Genomic DNA, 19,425 nt, shown 5'->3' on the forward strand with positions numbered 1-19,425 from the left:
TCTCTCCTCTGCCCATTTTCTCCCCACTCCCTCCAGCGTTTTCTCCCTCTTACTCCCCTGAACTTCTTCCTCTCTTAAATGTCAACACTTGCTTTCTATCCCAACTCACTTCCCTTGGCATGTTTCCTTCTCGGGCCCTTGGCCCTGTTTCCCTGTTCTCTTAGACTCTTGCTTCACCTATCCATTCTTACTGTCTGGTTAGCTCAGTTGGTTAGAGCGTGCTGCCAAGGTTGCAGGTTCAATCGCCACGGGGGACAGCTGCCTATTCCTGCACTGCAGGGGGTTGAACTAGATGATCCTCAGGGTCCCTTCCTACTCTACAATTCTATGATCAGAGCAGGTCAACCATCTGCAGCCAGAAACCATGGACAGAACCCATAACCAGGACAGGTGCATTTAAACTTCTCTTCAGTTGCTTGGAACAAACCTGGGATGGAATTCTAACGCGAGAAGAATACATGAAGGCACCCAACCTGCTATTTCAAATTGTGGCTCCTCACAGACCACCATTCAACGTTAAGCACTACACCAAGAGGGAAACCAAAACCACTTTGCAATAACAAATATGTGGCATTCCAAACCTGCTATAGTGTATTTAATTGCCTGAAGGCTCATGAGGCCACCATGAGGTTACCTGGGAGGCAGGCCCAGTGAACTGAATGGGACTAACTTCTGAGTAGAAATGCCCAGGATTACACAGTTACTGCCTGTATTTTCAGCATCTTGACTAGCTTATAATAGCCACCTAAAATGTTCTCCTATACAGTAATTGTATATTGTGTGTCTTATGACACTTACTTGAAATACCTTTTGAACTGGCTTCTTTACTTTTGTTCAGCCCGATTCGTTTAGCATCTTCTGAATTAGTAGATTAAGTGATCATCTAGTATGGATGGAACAATTTGGACTATTGAATGACTCATTATATTGTGAAACTATTATTTTATTTAACCATGCAAGTTTAAGTTTATCAGCGGCAAATAGGTTAAATACAGAAAGTTTAAATTAAGTGCCAGAGCATTAAATAAAGAATGCTGAAATTCCAAATTATTTTTCTGACACAATGGTTCAGTCCCATTATAGGTCTTTCTCAACAGATGAAGGTTACAACTGAGATATTGCATGTACAGTTACAAGGCAATTGTTGTTGTTTTTAAAAAGTGTAATTGATTGGTTAGAATGCCATACAGTGGTACCTCTGGATACATACTTGGTCCGTTCCGGGGTGCTGTTCTCACCCCGAAAAGTATGTATCCGGAGCGGCGCTTCTGCGCATACGCACGACGAAACCTGGAAGTAAACACTTCCGGGTCCGCCGCATTCTTAAGCTGAAAATATGCAAACCACGGCAAACATAACCAGAGGTATGACTGTACTGTAAAGACATGCCTTTAAAATCTACTTTGGCGAAGTAAAACTTAGTAGAAATTGCATTTACAATTTTCAGAAAACAAGCAGTACTGCCCTTTGGATACTATTGCTTAGAAATGCAGTTTCTTAGCTTCAAAGGGAGGCAGATGAACAGCTGTGGAAAGAAAGGTCAATTCACATATACAGCAGCAAAGTACACCACATTCCTTTTGTCTCAGAATTAACATATCATTTGTTCTCATCAGTGGGAAATTCAATCACTTTGCCTTCTCCTTAAACCTTTGCTTGTGTAGCAGAAAACTTGACCTGCACTTGATCTTATAACTTCAGACTAAACTCTTTTGCTTGGCATAGCAGGGGACATTTCTTCCCTACTCAGAAGTTCACAGGTAAAAAAGAAAAAGAACTTTGGGAAGGTGGGGAAATTTTTCATTTTATAATAGCAGCCCACAAATGGCCATATTAAAATAAATAAAAAATCAATAGCTTTTCTTGAAAATGCCAGAAGAAAGCTGTTTAAAATATTTTATCTTAAGTATGGAAAGTTTTGTTTTGAGCGCTATGGCTTAAATTTATCCAAATTTGTTTTCTAAAGAAATGGGTGTGGATGGGGAAAGAGGGGATACTTATTTTTCTCCACAGCTTTAAAACATGCAGATGTTTCATTCCACAATCCTATCCCCTCTAGGGAATGTTCCAGAGAGTTTGCACCCAATAGTGTAATTTGAAAACTACTTTGTAATTTTCAACAATATAAAATTTTGCAATAAAATATTGTGCCAATAAAAACTGAGGGGGAGGACAGAAGAGGAAGATTCTGGACTGTGAAGTAAGTTTGTGTTTACTTGGATCCAAGAGTAACATTTCTGCTGAAAAGAGGATAACGAATTACATATTTGTATAAATGTGTACATGATATGGGACCTGCCCTAGCACACACACAAAAAGGTTTCCAGTAAGCTTCATGCCCCCCCATTAACATTTTTTTCAATATTTTATTAGTTGATTATAAGAACAACATATAATCAAATACAAGCAATCAAATACAGTTTTCCCCTAACCCCCCCCCCCAAACAGCCCCAACTAAATCCAGGTAATTACATTAGTAATATAATCAAATAAAAAATTATTTCTACAGTTGCTGGTTTAAAAAAATATCATTCCACATGCTCCCATGTATCTTAGGTGGTTTAAATGCATGTTCTTTTTTTGATGCATATGTAATAAAGAAGGACCACGTTATGTAAAAGTTATGTAGTTTCTCACGTTTTCTTTCACGTACCCTTTCTGTTAACTTTCCCATCAAAATTAATTCCCAGACATAAGCATACCAAACATAGGTTCATGTTTAATGTCCTCCAGTGTCTAGCAACAGCAAGACATGCTGCAGTTATAAGATGCACAATTAAGTCTTTGTCTCTAAGATTTTGTGCTTCATCTGGAAATATAGAAAGCAATGGTATTTTGGGATCTAAATTGATTGAGATGTAATTTGTTCCATTTCCTGAAATATTTTTAATCAGAAGTTTTTAATCCAGGTTTTTAACTAACTTTTAACTTCATGGTCGCTTCCTATTGATAAACTCTGGTCCATGAAACCATTCTATTTAGTCTAAAAGAAAACTCCATGAAAATTTTTCATGAATGATTCCTCACACCTGTGTGAATGACACATATTCAAAACTCAAGGAATACATCCTACTGGTGGCACTGTAGACCTATAGAGACTTATTGGTACCTATGGTGGACCTGCCCTTGGACAGCTTTTTGGACTAAAGTTATGGGGGAAATTAGCAACATTAGTAACATGGTCCACCCAGATCTGGATGCATCTCCTCTCCATATTTAAAGGCAGCAGATCCGGAGTTATTTCACAAACCTGAGTTGCAGCTCATGGTTTGGTCTGGAGAGAGCTAAACCACAAACCCAGAATTGGATTAAGGCAGGCTTCCTCAACCTTGGCCCTCCAGATGTTTTGAGACTACAATTCCCATCATCCCTGACCACTGGTCCTGCTAGCTGGGGGTCATGGGAGTTGTAGGCCAAAAACATCTGGAGGGCCGAGGTTGAGGAAGCCTGGATTAAGGCAACCCATAGCTTAGCTAAATGCAACAGCAGAATGACTGGGGAGGAGAAAAGCTGCCATGTCCTCCTCTCCAAGAGCCTGCATGTTTGCTAATTCATACTAAGCCATGGTTAGGCTTACCGTTACATGTGAAACAGGCCAAAATACTTGAAAAGGCAGGGTATTACATAAATATAACCAAAGGCAGTCATCCACATATGAGGAAACCTACATGCACAAATGAGCCCTGTCCAAAGGCCTGATTTTGTACAATAAATATGCTTATGTTTCCTAATTTGTTATATATAGACAGTAAGTCTCTTCAAGTGACAGCCCCTAGCCTAGCCTAATCTGGCTCTAGGTCAGTTTAATTGACTCCCCATTAAAAAGAGGAGACCCTTTATATTTTCTGGCTATGGACTCTACACATAGCCTGTCTGTCTGTCAGACTGTCTGTCTCTCTCTGTGTGTGTGTGTATTCTGAGCAAGGTTACCTTTATTTGATCTAGAAACCTAAGCAACTGCAGGTAATTACAGGCTTGTTACCAAAGGTGTTTGGACTGCATGAAAGAGTTGCTGCAGAAAGTAAAGGAAACTTTGCAGGCAAAGTAGTTCACAACATGATCTCAAACAGCTGACTTATTTTGTTAATAAAAAAAAATAGTCACCTTGTTTACTCCCCTCAGCTGATCTTGCGTGACCACTAATACGGAGGTGTTTTTAGCTTGCCTTCCCCTGGTTTTTCCCATTATTTTAAAGAGCAATAGTCACCTATTGCTTTTAGGTGTTATTTGGTTGTGTGGACACACCAACCTCAGCTGCTACCTTTGGTGCATCTCATATTCCTGGCTTTCCTGGTTGTGCCCTTTGTGGCAACAACATTTGAGATGTGTCAAGGGGCTGTGAACCAGAGGCAAATGTTCATGTGGACATGACCTTAATCCACATGAAGTTTCCTATGAACAAACCACACACTCCATTTGCCCATGTCTCCTTCACAGGTTCAAAGAGAATTTACTCCCCACCACCACCAAAAAAGAAATGCACATAAGTTTCTTCAAAGTTAATATATTACACCACAACCATACTTTATCAATTTATAATTTTAAAAGCCCAAATTCAGCTTCCCATATACAAATTTAAGACCGATGCTCACTGTGTTGTGGTATGCTAGTTATGTACGTCTATATTTAGATTGTCTTCTAAAAAAGAGAGTGCCTACCATCGCTGACAGGCTTGAAGCAGCTCTGAGATACAGTGCCCTCTGGAATGGGGTACATCTGACATCATCAGTGACTAGGAGGAGGGTGGGGAGAAAGTGGCGTTCAGCTCCCCCTCATAAGGTTACCAGGCAATGAGATAAAGAAAAGATAAAGTATTTTACAGGGGGTGACTCTTGGGTATTCGTTCCCCAATACTTTTAAGAGGTTAAAAAGGACAGGTACGTGGAATCTGATTATTAAACACAATTCTGTCTCGGGAATAAGTTGGTTTAGCTTGATGGTCCTCAGCAAATATCAAGCACAAGATAATAGCAAATGCAGGCAGCCACTCTCGGTCAAATGTCTAGCTTTATTTGAGGGGGAAGGAAGTCAAGTTTTGAAATGTTAAGATGATTGTAAAATTAGTGAAATGTATGAAACTAGTGAAATGTATAAACTTGAAAAGTATAAATAAAATTTGAAAACTGGAAAAAAAGAAGTTCCTATTCACTGGGGTGGGGGGAGGGAATGAGCTGTAATCAAAATTCCTAATAATTCAATACAAAATAATACTTAGAAAGCCAATTTGAGTATTACACTCTTGCAAACAATTATCACTTGTGTACTTCAGCTGAACTATGCTAAATAAAGTATTGTATATTTGGTTTGCATTTCCCATCCTAGCAGCTATACAAAGATGTCTGTCTGTATTTCACTGTACTGTCATATAAATTAAATGGGTATGGCTCTACACAGAAGGGAATTCATAACATCAACAAAGTGAAAAGCTCCTAGGATGGCTGCAGTAATTCATTGCTCAGTAGAGCTCCTACAGAATACACACAGGCACTCCTCCTTGCTTAGATCCGCCCCGTCAATATTAGGGTATTGTTTTGTATACCTGAAGGAGCATCTCCACCCCCATCATCCAGCCCTCTAACATCTAGAACAGTGATGGCGAACCTATGACACGCAGAGCCCTCACTGCTGGCATGCGCCCGATTGGCCCATTTGCACTGTTGTTGTTTCCCCATTTGTTCTCCCGCTCCTCCTCACTCCTCACGCTACAGCTTGTCTCCGCTGTTAAAACCCGGATCCTTTTGTTTGTTTGTTTTTTGTTGCTGGTAGCCAGAGATTGGTTTTTTAACCCTTTCTGTGCTGTTTTTTCTGGCGCTTTGGCAGACGATGATTGGGTGTAACAGCGTTCATTTTTTAACCCGTTCTGTGCTGGGTTTTTTGGCGCTTTGGCAGACTATGTCAGTGCTGCGTGTTAGTTCCAGCGAAGGTATTATTCGTCATTTATCTCTGTTCTCTTTCCGCCCCCAAAAGTGCAGCAGCTTTAGGGCACCCCCACCAAAGCAAAGCAACTTTTGCACCCCCCCAAAAAAACCTCCAAAACTTTGGTCAGCATCTCCCCCCAAAAAGCTCAACAACCCTGGGCACTTTGTGATAAATAAGGTTTTTTTTTGGTTTGGTTTGGTTAAATAATTAGTTTTTGATTTATTAAATACAGTTATATATTACAATTATACATTTTTGTTATTTAAACTATAAATATCGTGAAATTATGGTTTTTTTCTTGAAGTGACACACCACCCGAGTTATGCTCGGTTTTTTGGCGAATTTTGACACACCAAGCTCAAAAGGTTGCCCATCACTGATCTAGAATCACATGGGAAGGACCTCTCTCCTCCAACTCTGGATCTCAATCTTCCACCACCACACCATCTTCTCTGCCTTCCTACTGGTCCATCTGAGTCTGCCAAAGCATTCCAGATTCTGATGGAGCCGAAGGGCCCATGGCACTTTGAGAGATGGAAATGTATTTATTATCATTATTTCTGACTGCTCTTTTGTGCAAATCTGTGGTACCTCGGTTTAAGAACAATTCAGTTTACAAACTCTGCAAAACTGGAAGTAGTGTCTTGTTTTGCAAACTTTACCTTGGTCTAAGAATGGAATCTGAATGGTGGAAGGGCACCGGCGGCGGGAGGCCTCATTAGGGAAAGCACGTCTTAGTTTAAGAACAGTTTTGGTTTAAGAACTGACTTCCGGAATGGATTAAGTTCATAAACCGAGGTACCACTGTACTAGAAAACTTGTTCTTCAAAAATAAAAAATAAAAAAATGTAAAAGGTGTTGTTGCAAGGACAAGCAAATACGTGTGTGCATGCCCACAGCTGGACAGGTTTCCAGAACTTATGGATGACAGGAAAATACTACCGGTACTTGATGGGAGAGGACAACAGCATAGAGAACAAATAAATTCTATAGAGGACCACCCACTAGTGTGGTCAGGAAACATCAAGACCAATTTCAGAGGCATAAAATTGAAAGCACTTGTGTGTGAACAAAGTTGCACAACTGCACACAATGGAACAGCAATCCACATACATATTATTGTCCTGGTGTGTGCACAGCCCTCTGTTAATGCTGCATTCGTAAAAGTGTTTTGCAATTTAATGCCAGCAAGAAACTTGAGGGTACTGTAATTGTCAGCATACGCCCCCCCCCCTAGACCACAACCTGATATTTGAAAATAAGTAATCTCAGCAACATCTGTCAGTGAGAGAATTGTCATGTCATGATGATAATGAATTTGAAGCATTAGAGTCTTAACTTTCTGACAGAATCCGTGCATGTTTCCAGAATGTTAGACTAATCTTTAGTGAATGCAACACAAGCAAACAATGGATAATTCAGTAGTAGAGATCTGCTCTGCATGCATAAGGTCTTTGGGTTCAATCCCTGGCATCTCCTGGAAGGGTTGGAAACAGCTCCTGCCTCACAGTAGACCATATTGAGCTAGATCAACCTGTGGTCTGACTCAGTATAAGGCAGCAGCTATCTCTGAACCCACACTGACAGTTTAGGTTTGATTTAACATTGGAAGCACCATAGAATCCACTCCAATTACTGCTGGCAAATTGATTTACAGATACCCAGTGGAAGCTCTATCGTAGAATGTTGTCGTCCCCTTAGATAAACTAACCAGATAGTCAGGAAACACTTACTTTTATATATTTATTTTATTTTTTAGGCTGACATTCCACCCTTCATCAGAAGTTCTCAGGGCTGTTCACAATATAAAAACACAAATAGTTAAAACAGAAACAACAAAACAATCACTCCCTTTTCCAATGCTGAACTTCTGAACTCTGCCAAGTCACCGCAGTCTACATCTGAACTCTTGCAAATCTTATCTTCTTTCTTTTCAAACACTCGACTGTAAACAAGATAGCCCAAAACACAAGCCATCTCATGAGCTACGCAAAATTCAAAAGTGTTAGGGAAATCAGTCCTCCTAATGACCATTCTCAAAAGAGAACTAACAAATCTGGAAGTGTTTAATATCTTAGTTTTGAAGCTTGTTACGAGCCAGATGGCTCAGTATTAGCACACCAAGACTGCAGCATAGGGCTAGAACATTTGAGTCATTATTGACTCAGAAGAAAATAAAACACCCCATGTTGCCTCCATGCTTCCCAAGGTGATTTCATTTTCTCACAAATTCTTCAACCCAAATATTAGCAGCTCTCCCCCTTGAACTTAGAAGACAAGCTACAGACATTACTGCTTTTTTAAAAAATAAATAAAAAACAGTGCCCAGGAAGTAGTAGTAAGCAGCACTGTTAATACAGAAAGAGACTGTGGTTTAGACATGTATATCAAAATAGCAGGCAGGAAGATTAATATCACACTAAAGATAATGCTTGCTTCTTGTTCCCACAGCTAGAACAGTGCAGCTAATTTGACTGATCACAAGGAAAACGAAACTTAAAACAGAGCCTCCGAACCTAGGATTGACCACACCTGCTCCTGCTGCAATTAAAAATACTCCAAACTCCTGCACAGCGGGAGAATATTAAATTGGCACCACATTTTCAGTAAACATGGGAAGAGGAGGGACAAAAAAAAGGGGGGGTACTGCTAATGAACTATTCAGACTAGCACAACCATTCTTGACTGCACCAAAAGGATAATTTTTTAAAACGTAAGAAAAAGCAACATAAGAGAATTAAAAGGCTGAGGTGGCTGCTTTCATATAACTCAGGCGGCTGAGTTCATACAGCTCAGTACTGACTGGCACCAGCATCCAGAGTTTTAGACAATGGCCCCTCAAAACTTACCTGGAGCTGCTCTGCTGTGGATTGAACCACAATATTTTGCACGCAATGCAGATGCTCTACTGCTAGAGTCCATTCCACATTAGCCCTCTTACAATACATTGGCTATTTTGTTAACCATTTTCAAACACAGATGTATAAAGAAACAAGAATTCAGAAACAGTATCAACACACCTGCAGCATTGCCTCAAGGACTGCCTCTCCCCATATGAACCGAACCTGACCTTGCGATCAACATCGGGGGGGGGGGGGGCTTCTTTTTGTGCCTCCTTCACGAGAGGCCCAGAGGGCAGCAACACACAAACAGACCTTTTCTGTGGTGGCTCCCCACTTGTGGAATGCTCTCCTGGAGTCTTCATTACACATCTTCAGGCACCAGGTGAACCAGGCACCAGGCTGTTTTAACATTCTATGGCTTTTTAAATGTGTTGGGGGGGGGGGTTACTGGTTTGTTTCTGTTTTCTTATGTATTTTATGTTTTCATTTGGTATTTTTATGTTGTGAACAGCCCAGTGATCTTCAGATGAAAGGCTGTATACAAATTTAATTTACAATAGTAATATTCTACTGTGCTCTTAATGATTATTGTTGAGCATAAAATGCTTCCAGGAAACTTCATCTCACCTTATTGGATTTTGTTTATATTTCTGGAAGGGAAAAATCTGAAGAAGTAAATATAAATCCATCACCATAAGTGTGCATATGGACCCACAGGGCCGTCTTAAGCGCCCCTGGCGCCGTGGAGTGACGGATCCCTCCGGCGCCCCCCCCCGCCCCGTTTCCCAGCGCGGCGGGCGGGCGCAGAGCGCAGCACGGCTGTCACAGGTGCTGCTTGCGGCGCCGCGGCGGGCGGGCAGGCAGGCACAGCACGGTTGTCGAACCGGCAGACCGGCCGGCCAGCAGGCGGGCGCAGCTCGCGGCGCCCTCCTGGTGGGCCAGCGCCGTGGTGCCCTGCGCCACTGGGGGTCTACCTAGAGCCGGCCCTGTGGACCCATAGTACAATGTTTTTCTATTCCTTAAGATAAGTCATGCCTGGTTTTAGGTAACAAGAGCTAGGTGACAAGTTTTAGGTATCTCTCCTTTAGCTGGGCCAATTTTTATGGGAGGGGGGACACAAAACTTTCCTACGCACTTTTCTCTGGTGTCTAGTATTTTTCCAGTACCACAAATGCTTTGGTGTTGCCACAAGGGTGTACAAACATCTTCAGAGCAAACTAACTCCAATGTAAAGAGTAAAGCAAACCCCTATTTCCGAGACATGAGGTAACTGTTTGGGAAGACGCTTTTGCCAACAATGAAATGAACACGTAACTAAAAGCAAGATGCAATGTCATGGTGAAAATGTGGTCAACAGCACGGGAAGGCCGCTTCACAAAAAAAAAAACCATATTGTTCCGTGTGGTGCTGCCCGTATGTGACCCGTGCCACTGCTTTTCTGAATCAGTCCTTATGCTGTCATAGCTGGTGCCTTTAATATTTCATTGTCTACCTGAACACACTTGCTTTCAACTGTGCTGGAGAAAAGTAAAGGCACTTCTGTCGCTTAAAGGTTCACACTTCTACAGCGGCTATCTGGTGTTCAATACAATGGGCTTATCTCATGCTGAGAGTTCTGAGATTCTATACTTCTCAATAATACCTATGGGATCCACAAAACCAACTGCAGGCCAACAGTTGTGTATGTGGCCTACTAGGTGCTTGACACTGATGAAGCAATAATGAACATCCTGAAACTGTACAAGAAACATTTTTCTGGAAGAGTTTCTCACCAACTTTTTAACTAAACACAGTGCTTCAGCAGGTAAAAGGTTTTGTATATTCTTGGCCCAATAGAAGCATTGATCCAATAAAGAAAATTTACATTCCAATCAATCACAACCCTAAATTATTAAATAAACTTTGTGAAGTGTTGGGTTACCCAATAAATAAGGGTTATAATTATTCCCAGTGTAAGTAAATTGATTTGTTTATTTAACAGACCTTAAAGAGGTTTACAAAAAACCCAACAATATTAAAGTTAGCAATAAAAGACAGTTAATAAATGATATAGCTTTTGCCTCTAACTTGTTGTATAACGGGCAACCAGTTAAAAGCAGCCACTTCTAAACAGACACTAAACACAACCAATTGTCACTGTGGAAAAATGTACCAGTTGGCAACCTTTGTGGAAATATCAAGAACCACCTCCTTTAGAAGCCAACACTGGCTTGTTTACAGGGCACAAAATTAGCCCAGAGAACATCCAGGCGAGATGTGGGCACAATGTTCGCTCTGAATCAGGGTTCAAATCCCATGAGAGAATCTGCCCTTCCAGCTCTAGTCCCTCATCTGCAAATAGGGACTAATTCTAGCCGACTTCATGGAGCTTTTCAAAGGCTGATTGAGGCAAGCAAGGAAGTCATCCTTCCTTTCCTTTGACCTCATAGTACAGTAACACGAAAGGAATTTCTAAGAATTCATTAAATGCACAGTGAGAACCAAAGCTTATATAGCTCCTCAGAGGCTGAAGCCCCAGGGCTGGCAACACCTCATATACCCAGTTTACAATCTTCTGAAAGGTGAATGCTGGCAGCCAGCAAATACCCGACAGCAAAACTGTATTCAGACCTGCGCCCTAATCCCAACTCCAAGATTTGTCAGGATGCAGTGTACTTCAGCTCATTTGCGATAAAGGAGTCTCACCATGCAGTTATAAAGACATTAAAACAGACTGGAAAATATATTTAAATTTCATAAGATGCTTAACACAAATACTTGTTTGTCTTGCGGCATCAATAGGTTCTAACAATTCATCTCTCGCTGACAGATGAGATGCAGTACGGATTAAGAAACCAAAATAGCAGAAATGGGTTCAGGTGCCAAGGCACCTATGTTTCAGAATGAGCATAACAAAGACATTGAATATCTTTTTCACAGGGCTCCTATGTAAATGATACATAATGTTTATATGCTATTAGCAAGAACAACACAAGACAAATTCTGTGTCTATTTCAGGGCCCTCTGGGAGAGTTATTATTTTGGTTTGTTCCTTACGAACATATGAGTCTTGCTGGGTTAGACTGAAACCTGCCTAGTCCAACATCCCATTTCCCAGAGGGGTCCGCCAGATGCCTCTAGGAAGCCCACAAGCAGGACATGAGCTTGCAAAATGTCTAACTTGTTGCTGCCGCTCCTCCCTCCTCTTCCTGTTCTTTATAATACCTCTTATTCTGGAGACAGCATATAAAACTAGCATTGGCTAGTGACTAGAGTAACTAAGACTTGGGAGGCCAGGAGTGGTATTCAGCTGAGTTTCAAAATTAGTGGATCTATGTTAGTCATCTTCATTAATTTCATTGGGTCTACTCTTGAGTAAAATAAAAGGCAGAGCCACACCATACATTTAAAGTGCATGCAGTATACATTTAAAGTGAATGACTTTCCTCAAAGAATCCTGGAGACTGTAGCCTGTTAAGAGCACTGGGAATTATAGCTCTGTGGGGGGGGAAACTAGAATTCCCAGGATTTCTGTGTTTTAAATGTGCACTGGACATGTAATAATAATAATAATAATAATAATAATAATAATAATAATAATAATAATAATAATAATTTATACCCCGCCCTTCCCGGTTTGAAAAGCGGGCAGCTAAATGTATGGTGTGGAACTGCCCTTAGTTGAATACCATTCTAGGGTTCAAATCCTCACTCAGCCATGAAGCTCACTGTGTGATCTTGAGCCATTCACTCTTTCACAGTCTAACCTACCTTTCAGGGTTGTTGTGCAGGATAAATGTAGGGGGGGGGACAACCAAATAATTCACTTTTAGCTTCTTGAAGAAAATGTGAGAGATAAAAGTATAAATGAATAGATCCAGCCTTTGTGACTAGTAGAGTTTGTAGAGCCACTGCTATGCATTTGCAACCACAAAGTCCCATGTTCAATTCCATGCATTCCCAGTGAGGGAAGCCACTGTCAGTCTAAGCTAGGCATCCCCAAACTGTGGCCCTCCAGATGTTTTGGCCTACAACTCCCATGATCCCTAGCTAACAGGACCAGTGGTCAGGGATGATGGGAATTGTAGTCCAAAACATCTGGAGGGCGGAAGTTTGGGGATGCCTGGTCTAAGCTGACGAAGCTGGGCTAGATATGGTCTGACCCAGTGCTTTTTTTCTAGAAAAAGAAGTGCCGGACCTCACCATAAACACCTCCCTCGTTCTCTTAGAATGAAAGGTGCCGGAATTAAGTTCCTGTGAGGGCCCCCCCCTCCGGAAAAAAAGCCCTGAGTCTAACCACATAAGGCAGCTTTTACATACTATACATTTTTGTTTACTTCGACTGGAGTCTATGACAAACAAACTGAAGCAATATCCTGCAGAGATGTATACAGATTTGTAAACGTATCAATGGGAATGTTCATACATTCAGCTATGAAAGAAATTTTCCTAAAGCACTTTGCACATTCATGCTGCAGTCCTGCTGAGCTCTGTTGGCTATAGTGGGATTTATTCCTGAGTAAGCGTGCATACGATTGCACTGTAAAATTGATGGTCAGGGAACAGGGAATAGGAATTTTTAAAAATTATCATCATCGGATCTGGACTAGAATTGCAACACTTCAACACACAGCCAACTTAATTAACAGAGCAACAATTAAGCAATGCCTCTCTGCTGCTATAAACACAATTCTCCTTACAGCTTATTTCCTTCCGCTCCTCACAGGTTCTCTGCTCCACTTGATTTTGTCGCTCTTTTGTAATCCTTCATGCTCTTACAGGGGAAAAAAATCAAATTCATTCGCCATAAGTAGTTCCAGTTCATGAGAAAACTATTGGCTCTTCCCTATCCATGGAGAATTAGCCAGCAAAGTTTCTTAGGACACAATGATCCCAAGTTTGGGATACAAGTGCTTACATGGAAAGAACATGGAGTAAACTAAAATCTAAATTAAAATTGCAGATGGGAGAAAATATTGCCCAAAATAGTAAATGGTTACACTGTGTTTGTTCCCAACTCCTGCGATTAGAAATCTTGAGGGGTGGGATTGAGGAAAGGTTAAAAAGTAAAGATTTGATGGAGGAAGGAGAAATGTTGTGGGAGTACATAAAGCATTAGATTTCAGAATCTCTTCCTTTCTTTTTCTTTTTTTTTAAAAAAAAACCCAGCAGGAGAGTTTTTAAAACATAATCATGCCAGACCAGTCATTTCCCAGAAATGTTAACCATCCAAGTGAAAGTGACGCAAGACCCCAGCACACGCTCTTTCCATCTGGGATTGGCATCCCACTCAAACATTTCCAGTTCCCAACATCCTCTGCAGCTAGCTAAGTGCAAATAAGAGGTCCCTGAGTCCAGCGAGGTCTTGCCTGGTAACGCAAGTCTTGCAGAAGGGCTGATTACAACACTACTCCTATCAGTGACATATTAGTTTTGGTTCCCGGTATCAGGAGAAGCAGAAAAACCTAGGTCTTAGGTTAGGATGGGAAGATATGTGTGTTGCTTCCAAAATTTGCTGCAAATTCTTCAAGTGATCATCTTCAAATCATAGAATCATAGAGTTGGAAGAGACCACAAGGGCCATCCAGTCCAACCCCCTGCCAAGCAGGAAATACCATCAAAGCATTCTTGACATATGCCTGTCAAGCCTCTGCTTAAAGACCTCCAAAGAAGGAGACTCCACCACACTCCTTGGCAGCAAATTCCACTGCCAAACAGCTCTTACTGTCAGGAAGTTCTTCCTAATGTTTAGGTGGAATCTTCTTTCTTGTACTGTAGTTTGAATCCATTGCTCCGTGTCCGCTTCTCTGGAGCAGCAGAAAACAATCTTTCTCCCTCCTCCATATGACATCCTTTCATATATTTGAACATGGCTATCATATCACCCCTTCACCTTCTCTTCTCCAGGCTAAACATACCCAGCTCCCTAAGCCGTTCCTCATAAGGCATCGTTTCCAGGCCTTTGACCATTTTGGTTGCCCTCTTCTGGACACGTTCCAGCTTGTCAGTATCCTTCTTGAACTGTGGTGCCCAGAACTGGACACAGTACTCCAGGTGAGGTCTGACCAGAGCAGAATACAGTGGTACTATTACTTCCCTAGATCTAGATGCTATACTCCTATTGATGCAGCCCAGAATTGCATTGGCTTTTTTAGCTGCTGCATCACACTGCTGACTCATGTCAAGTCTGTGGTCTACCAAGACTCCTAGGTCCTTTTCACATGTACTGCTCTCAAGCCAGGTGTCACCCATCCTGTATTTGTGCCTTTCATTTTTTTGCCCAAGTGTAGTACTTTACATTTCTCCTTGTTAAAATTCATCTTGTTTGCTTTGGCCCAGTTGTCTAATCTGTTAAGGTCATTTTGAAGTGTGATCCTGTCCTGCATTTCACAGCAGTTGCTTCTGTTGCTTTTTATCACTGCTGCTTCCTGTTATTTATACAAAACCTGTAATGTGTTTTGTATATATATAAAAAATATCTTACCCTTCATCACAATAATTCAAAAAAGGCAAGTAACTATTATTCCTAATATACAGATGAGGAATCCAGACGGATGCAACCAGTCTACTCATTTATATGCAATTGTGCGTAAATTTGCTCTGCCTTAAAAAAAAGAAAAGAAAAAGCAGCAACAATTGGGAACAGTGGAAGGGCCTGTGGGAGCTTAAGTCTGTCCCTGCCCATTGTTCCCTCTCTCCCTAAAAATTGCTTCCACCTGCTTTTACCCCTTCAGCGAACCATATACCAGTTCCCATACACTTCCACAAAGGGAAAAAAGAAGCTGGGGCAGATTTTGAGTGGAAGCACGCTTCAAGAGGGAAGGCTTAAGCATACTGCCACTGGTCCGTAAATTTTCCACAGGCAACTGAACTCACTCTGTACAAAATTACACTTCAAAAAAATGTTATTTTGTGCTAAAACCATAGCACACACAGAAGGAAGAGTGGCTATGCTAAGTTTTGACTGGCGCTGCTCAGAGCCCAAGAACTTTTAGTGTCTCCTCTACTTGAACTTTTCCATTCCAGCTGGTCGTCAGGATAACTTGTAGTCAATAACTAGAACCTGAGTTTTCTTGTTTGCTTATTTCCTCCTCCCTCCCAATCATTTTTTCTTTTGGTGTCATTACAAAAGGGGCTGTGATTTTTTAATTTGGGGTGGTAGTGATTTGCAAGCCATTCTAGGAGTCTTTTTTTGTGTGGCTAAAGATAAGGAATTGGGAAAAGAAGCTTTAAATAAAACAAAAATTAAGAAGTTCTTGGCTAGCTCTGACCACACCATCAAAAAATCATTTTCTTTGAATTTCTAAGCAGCAAAGACCAAGTGTGTCATGAACTTTTTTAGGCAGCTGCTACAGCCAATTGAAAGAAAACAAACCTTTTATGTTTATGCAACAATGTCAAGCTAAGTACTTAACGTGGTGTTGTTTTCAAAAAGGGAGAAAGGCTCCAGAGAAAATGCCAGTGGTTTATTTTAATAAACCAAATACAGTTGCCATGCTGTGTCCGGTTTGAAGATAGCAGCACATTGCAAAAACAGACTGCGCTGGCAGCCGCTCATTACAGAGGTGCAGGATTATAAATGAGAAATGACACAGGTAAATATACTGTTTGCCACAAGCTGGCATGAACACAACATCAGGGTCAAGCAAAATTGCAATGCACAATGCAACTCGATGCTGTTGTGACACATATACCAACTGCTCTCAACTGCAGCCCACTGTATATGAGTATCACCTCCAGGCTGCACCTCAATAAACAAATACCAAATTCTGACACACTATGGAAATCTTAGTTTCCATGATTAAAATCAACATTTCTAGTCCTCATCAATATTTGGGAGAGGGTGTGTAGTGCTGGGGTGGAAGGGGGAAGGCACCCACAAAAAAACGGAAACTTGGTACTAAACTGATGTCTTACAAGGTAATTTACACAGTATATTTTAACTGTACGTAATGTAGGCAACTTCTGAATAGAGTAGTTGTTTTTAAAAAGTGTCAACACAGCCATGCCAATACACAGTGAATCTTTAAATTGCAAAAATACTTTTCTGCATGTTTTCCTATTTTCAAAACACCTTCTTACTACTGCAAATTCCCGGATAAACAGCTTTTTGACCTTAAGAGATGCCTATTGTTATAAACAGCAAATAAAATCTTTTGACACCTTCAACACTTACAGATTTATTGTGGAATCACTTTAATAGAATAGAGTCCACTTCATCAAATAAAGATGATGCTTGATTATTTTATATGTGTATGCATACATGTGTGCATATATACACAAACAAACATATAAACGTATTTTTTTTTAAAAAAATGTAGATTACCCTTCATTAGTAATTCAAAAGCGGTTTACAATAATCTTCATAAAAATCAGTACAATAAAACCAGGAAATATACAATGTCCACTGTGTGTTTGTTTGTGTGTGTGTGTATATATATACTACAGTATATATAATCATCACAGACCATACTTTTTAGTATTTCTTGGTCATTTGACCTCAATTTATATATTTTTCCCTATGCTTTTTTGTGCATGTGGCTATATAAACACTGATAAATGCAAAACACCCTTGTCAAATGGGAACAATACTCCAGGCATCTACAGTAAGTAGATTCCAGGCCACAAAAGCGTAGGCCACATTAAATTTGTAGTCTTCAAGGTGCTACAGCATTCTGTCACAGTCCCCCCCTGCCCCCCCCCCACACGGGGAGAGTAACATAGCTAGGGATGGCAATCTCAGGTAAAAAAAATAATTCTCAAGGCTTTCCTTTCCTTCCTAGCAAAATAACACAGTGCAAGAAGTAAAGAAGTCAGTGGGAAAATATGAAGGCAATGAGAACTAGGATCAGTGACAGAACCCAACAAGGGGAGGAAATATTATCAATAACAACATTTGTATAGTGCTTTCAAGTGTCTCATGGAACTGTTCAAAGTGCTTCATAAGCATTATCTAGATGAAATCCTTTAAAATCCCGTAAAGCAGGTATGGGGAATCTGTGGCCCTCTAAATGTTGTTCAACTACAATTCCCACAATTCCTGATAAGTGGCCATGCCAGCTGGGGTTGATGGGAGTTGCAATCTAAAAACATCCTAGGTCCCCCACCCCTGCTGTAAGGTTAGTCAGTGTTATTATCGCTGGGTAGCCAGTAGCCAGATACCGGTAATCAAAAGAAAATGAGCTATCCAGCAAGACTTTAGAGTAGGAGTGAACATCCTGGTGGGACTGAGAAACGATGATCAACCCTAACCTCACTTACCTGGGAGTAAGCCCCATTGAATTCAATAGGACTTACTTCTAAGTAGACGTAGTTAAATTGATTGCACTGGAAGAAACCAGTCACCATAAATGTAGCCCTTGCAGTGATTGGAAAGAAAAGTAAACAAACCAATGGAGGAAATTTTTAAAAAACTTTCTGAAGGGGCATAGAAGTCAGAAACCTAGAAAAGTTTAGCAAAGGTAGCATGCCTCTCTCTCTCTCTCTCTAATTCATGTCATTCTCCTTAAGGCAAGGGACAGGCTGTCAAAAGCAAAGCTATTTAAGGAATGGAGTTGAGAGGCAGCTTCCCGGCTGAGATGGAGGAGTGGGAAACTGAAAGATGGATTAGACAAGTTACTAAAAAGTCCCAGGGCCAGGTGTGTGTGTGTGTGTGTGTGTGTGTGTGTGTGTGTGTGTGTGTGTGTGTGCGTGTGTGTGAATGGATGACAAGAACGTGACGTGTAGGTATGGATTGGGTAAATAAGAGAGTCAGGAGAGCCAAAGATCAACGACAGCAGGCTCAAAGCATGGAGTGATAGGGTGGCAACCCCGTCCGGGGTGTGTGGGGAGTGAGAATCCTGTGACAGGGGTGGGGGGAGAAGCCGTGGTTCTGGGAAGACAAAGGGACACGGATCCTGGGGTGTGTTGATGAGAGAGGGAGAAGAACCTTGTCCAGAAGCGCAGGGTGGGAGTAGCAATGACAGCCTGGGAGCCCAGGTTGGTGGTCCTGGGGGAGAAAAGGGTCTGGGGGAAAGGGCACCGAGGTGGTATAAGGTGGGGTGGGGAGGACTTTGGAGGGGTCCTATGCTTGTCCCAGGGGAGAGAAGGGGACATGACGGACGGGGAGGCAGCCTAGTGGGAAGGGTCTGCGAGAAGTAAGGGGCGTGTGGGGGACACTGACCGAGAGAGGGAAGGAAATTTGGGGTTTTTTAGGGGGGTACGAGCCTCCAGGTTGCACCAGCCATGGGCAGCACCTCCGACGTGGGAGGGGGGAGGCTGACTGAGTTAGAGCCCCCGAAGGGACGCCGCCGGTCGGGACTCACCTCCTGCCGTCGCGGCTTCGCCGGCTCCGGGTCCCGACTCCCGAGCGACGCGGGAGGAGGAAGAGGAGGCGCGTCCTGCTGCCCAGCTGCCGAGGCCCCGACGGCGGCTCCGTCCTGTGCGAGGGAGGAGGAGGAGGAGGAGGGACGGCGCGTGGGGGGGTGGCTGCCGAACCGACGCCGCGGAACCAACGTAAGGCTCGGGGGGTGGGGGAGCGGACTCAGCGGGCTCGCAATGCTGGGAAGTGGGAAGGAGCGCGGGGGGCGGAGTGAGGAGCGCGGCGCGGGCGGGCGCAGCAAACAGCGCCGATTGGCAACACTGTAATCTGGAGTGGCCGCGAGGAGGGCGGGGGGAGGGGGAGGGAGCTGGGCCCGGAGGAGAG

General features: G+C 42.2%; 1 protein-coding gene across 2 annotated transcripts in view; it reads right to left on the reverse strand.

Moving 5' to 3' along the window:
* The window catches only part of ZHX3 (zinc fingers and homeoboxes 3), a 52,285-nt gene extending 33,103 nt beyond the window's left edge, over positions 1-19,182 (reverse strand). For both annotated transcript variants that reach the window (XM_035123000.2, XM_035122999.2), the window contains exon 1: positions 19,046-19,182. The gene's annotated coding sequence lies outside the window, so the exon portion shown is untranslated. The remainder of the gene's footprint in view (positions 1-19,045) is intronic.
* Between the last annotated feature and the right edge of the window lie 243 nt (positions 19,183-19,425).

The sequence above is a fragment of the Zootoca vivipara genome, chromosome 7, assembly GCF_963506605.1.
Source record: "Zootoca vivipara chromosome 7, rZooViv1.1, whole genome shotgun sequence".
In the NCBI taxonomy this organism is placed as follows: domain Eukaryota; kingdom Metazoa; phylum Chordata; class Lepidosauria; order Squamata; family Lacertidae; genus Zootoca; species Zootoca vivipara.